Source organism: Osmerus mordax, chromosome 28, assembly GCF_038355195.1.
Source record: "Osmerus mordax isolate fOsmMor3 chromosome 28, fOsmMor3.pri, whole genome shotgun sequence".
Taxonomy (NCBI): domain Eukaryota; kingdom Metazoa; phylum Chordata; class Actinopteri; order Osmeriformes; family Osmeridae; genus Osmerus; species Osmerus mordax.
The window spans coordinates 5,145,637-5,149,702 of NC_090077.1; the positions used below are offsets into that span (position 1 = coordinate 5,145,637).

Below are 4,066 nucleotides of genomic sequence, written 5' to 3' on the forward strand. Positions count from 1 at the left end.
CTTCTCCCCTCCAACCTTCCTCTCCTCCTCCTCTCATCTTCTCCAACACATGGCTGTCGCCAGTGAGTGGTTGTCATGGCGATCAGCCCCGGGGACTCATCCTAAAACCGAAAGTTCGGCTCGTCTGAAATAGAACCACCGTCTCTCTCCTGGGGGGTGGGCTTCGCATGACACAGCCACAGAGCGAAGGAGGGAGAGAGAGAGAGAGAGAGAGAGAGAGAGAGAGAGAGAGAGAGAGAGAGAGAGAGGAGAGAGAGAGAGAGAGAGAGAGAGAGAGAGAGAGAGATGAGAGGTGAAGGGAGGAAGGAGACAGAGGAAAGGAAAGAGAGAGAAAGAAAGAGGTGGAGGGAGGAGACAGTGGGAAGGAGAGAGATCAAGGGAAGGAGACAGATGGAAGGAGAGAGAGAGAGAGAGAGAGAGAGAGAGAGAGAGAGAGAGAGAGAGAGAGAGAGAGAGAGAGAGAGAGGGCGTGAGTGAGGCGGTGTGCATCTATTCCAACTGGGTCACATCGCCGGAGCATTACATAAGCATAAACACTGCTGCCCTGTGCTGTGCCCTTGATAACACACTAACACACACACACACACACACACACATACACAGACACACAAGCAGAAAGAGAAGAAGGGAAAATCGCTCCACCTCCAGAATCTCCTCTTGGGTTGCAGTAGCAGTTTGGGTCATCAGCCCTCACAGTATTGAAGACTGAAAAGACAACCATCTTTGTCCCTATTAGAGGGTTAGTACAAAGATAGCTGAAAAGAGTTGTTTACCCGACTAAGCATGACTTGGCATTTCCTTCTCGCCAAACATGCAGTAGCTTCTGGTCTGTGCTCAAGTCAGAGATACAAAGAAAACCTCCTTTAATGTGTCTTCACAATGCCACAACAGCTAACTGCTTGAACTGAATATGAACAAAAGCGACCTGCTCTGAGTCGACATAAGTGCAGAGCAGAAAGGCAAAGTAACAAGTGGATATAATTGTTTACTTGACTTGAACAACCCGTATTGTGTTTCCTGACAGGGAAACATGGCCCAGGGCTACAGATGTTGGTTCAGAAAGTACGAATACAACAACGGTACCACGTTTGAGGCTCCTCAACCTCCAACCACCACTGTGGTTGGCGACCACAGGCCACTTTACCCTTCACGTCCTCTGAGCACCCTGTGTTAGGTGTCTGGGTGGAGGCCTGTGTGAAATGGCCACGCGAATCCAGTTCATTCTTGTGAGGGTTGTTTGTGCATTGCGCTGTCTGTGTGTCGGTAGAGGGTGTGATTGTCTAGAAAAGGAACAGCCAGTTGTTTAAAATCCTACTCGGACGGTTTCAAATCCCCCCTTTGCACTGGAGAGGAAAGTAGAGGGAGGGAGAGTGTGTGCGTGTGTGTGTGTGTGCGTGTGTGTGTGCGGGCGAGTGCGTGTATGTGTCTGTGAGTGCACGCAATGAGGAACGATTGCAGGCAGGCAGTATGCCTTTCCAGCACACACAGCCAAGGCAGCCGGAACTAGGCAGAGAGAAAGAGAGAGAGAGAGAGAGAGAGAGAGAGAGAGAGAGAGAGAGAAAGAGAGAGAGAGAGAGAGATGCAGGGGATGGGGAAGGAGAAAAGGGGGGGGTTACAGGAAGGGCGTGGCCAGTTAACTGTCAGTCAGAGGCGGCTACCACAGCAAATGGCGTTCCTGAACAGCTCAACATCCAATGGCAAGCGACTGCTCGTGTCACCATGGTGACGGGGCTGTGCCCAGGGAGGTTGTGATGGGTTGACAGGTGCGTGACAATCGGAGCTCTCTGCAAGCATGTACGCCAAAGGCAAGAGTAACAACGTGCCGTCCGACAGCCAAGCCAGAGAAAAGTAAGTTTTATTTATGGGGAGGGAAACCGCTGCAATGAGGAAAGTTTACGAGCGTCCGGGGCAGTCGCAAAGCAAGCTGCAAGGGGAGAAGACGTTGCTTGACTCAATGGCATATGTTTCGCTCAGCGTAATACGCTACTCCGAGACAAAAAAGTTCCTGAAAGCTTAGTATTGCTCACTATTAACGTTACTTATTGGAGTAGAATGTGCGTGAGCGGACACGCCAATAATAACTGTGGTGTTTATAAAAGTGTAGATTTTGAAGCTAAGGATGGCTGTTTATGGTGCTGTTTTTATATTTTAATTTCAAGGGTTTTAAGCTTGTGTGTGGAACATGTTCGTTGATAAAATGTTAAGTAGCTCCATGTTGTTTTGAATTGCAGTACACATTTCGCGTGGTTTCTTCTTTTAGTTCGGCGACTTAATATCGTTAGAACCAAAACTCTAGCCTGTTTCAGTAAACATGTTAAAATGTCTATCAGACTGCGATTTAAATCTACGTGGAAACATCTAATTTAGGCAAATTTTGAGGTTCATTGCTTGTTCGTTCCATTTTACCGTTAAGGCTGCGGACTACATTCGACTCGTGAGATGTGACCACGTTTACCAGTCTCTATGTTAATTCTTAGTCGCCCAGTACAAGACAATCTCCTAATAAAATCTGCGACGTTAAAACTATGGTTGCAATGTTGCTTTCTGTGCTCCGCTGTCATAGTCTGCTAAAGTTATGCAACCATGTCCTTCACAAAACATAAGACTAAGCGCTTTGTTGTGTGTTGTTGTTAAACTGCTTACCTTATAGGCCTACTTACTGTGTTACCTGAGTTGATATTGTTCGTATTTTCTACAATATTTGTTTTTGTGTCAGCAGCCATTTCCTGGTGTCTACAGTGCCAGCTAGCAAATATAATAAGTGACTGCATAGCAGAACATTGGTTCAAAGTTGAGTTCAGGTGCAAGCTAGTTCGTTTTCTCTGAAACCTATTTCACAAATATTGTTGTTTATTCTGTCATTTATTTTGTAGCTTGCTGACTTAACATTCATCAAAAGTCCCAACAGTAATTGACTGATGGAGCATAGAGGAACTCTTTATCTGCTTCAAGCCACATTACCTTCATGGACACTCACATCACTAAATCCCATTCACTCATGTTTATCACCTTCCTAAGGAACTAGAGCCTAGACCCTCGCTTCTTATAGAGGAACCTTGAGCAGTCAATACTACCAGAGGCATGTCACTGTGCTATACACTGTGGCTCGATCTCTTTCTTATCAGTCAGAGCGTGCGAGAGATAGACAGTGAGTTTCCCCTCAGATCAGCTACTGCTGATAAGTGAGTGAGTGTGTGTGTGTGCTGCGTGTGAGTTTCTTGTTGACAAGCTCTCTCGAATGGGAACAGACCTACGCGCTGTCTTGGTCTCGGGTTCCAACCTGTAACCTGCTAAGATGTGCAGCTTTGTCTTGGCAGACCCTCATATCCCAGATGAACCCGTGCTCTCCAGAGGCCAGAGACTCGAGGCTCATGTGGATAGAGACTTGCCCGTGTCACGTGACTAGCCAGTTTTTCCTCAAAGTTGGCGGAATGCCGTCAGAGACACGTATATTTGCTTGGATCTCTCAGGTTGTTGCTGTGGTAGAGTACGGGAAGAGCAGAGACAGGGGTTGGGGGGTTAAATGAGGAGAATGAACGAGAGCGTATGTGCAACACCCTCACTCACACACACACAGACACACAGACACACACACACACACAGACACACACACACAGCATTTGTGCTGCATCACAGAAACCCAGCTCAACCCGACCCGAGTTGCCTTTAGATGCTTGTCATCTGCTGCGCAGCGGGGGTCCTGAGAGAGGGAGGGAGAGAGAGAGAGAGAGAGAGAGAGAGAGAGACAGACAGAGAGAGAGAGAGAGACAGAGAGAGAGAGACAGAGAGAGACAGAAAGAGACAGAGAGAGAGGGAAGGTGGGGGTCGAGGCAGGAGAGAAGGGGATGGGTGGACTAAGGAATCTGCTGGCTCATTAGTTGACAGTGTTGTAGTATTGACCTCCGAATGGCCCCCTACCGAGATAGCTCTGGCATCCAGCCCATGGAGATGTAGGCTAGCATTAGTGTTGGCGTTAGCATGTCAGAAGCTCTGGCATCCAGCCCATGGAGATGTAGGCTAGCATTAGTGTTGGCGTTAGCATGTCAGACTGCCCCGAGTCAGCTGA

The 4,066-nt window shown here is 48.0% G+C and overlaps 1 protein-coding gene across 1 annotated transcript in view; it reads left to right on the forward strand.

The window, feature by feature from the left end:
- The first annotated feature begins 1,699 nt into the window (after positions 1–1,699).
- Positions 1,700–4,066, forward strand: part of LOC136938257 (single-stranded DNA-binding protein 2) — a 20,751-nt gene continuing 18,384 nt past the window's right edge. Inside the window, exon 1 of the mRNA XM_067231555.1 lies at positions 1,700–1,848. The gene's annotated coding sequence lies outside the window, so the exon portion shown is untranslated. The remainder of the gene's footprint in view (positions 1,849–4,066) is intronic.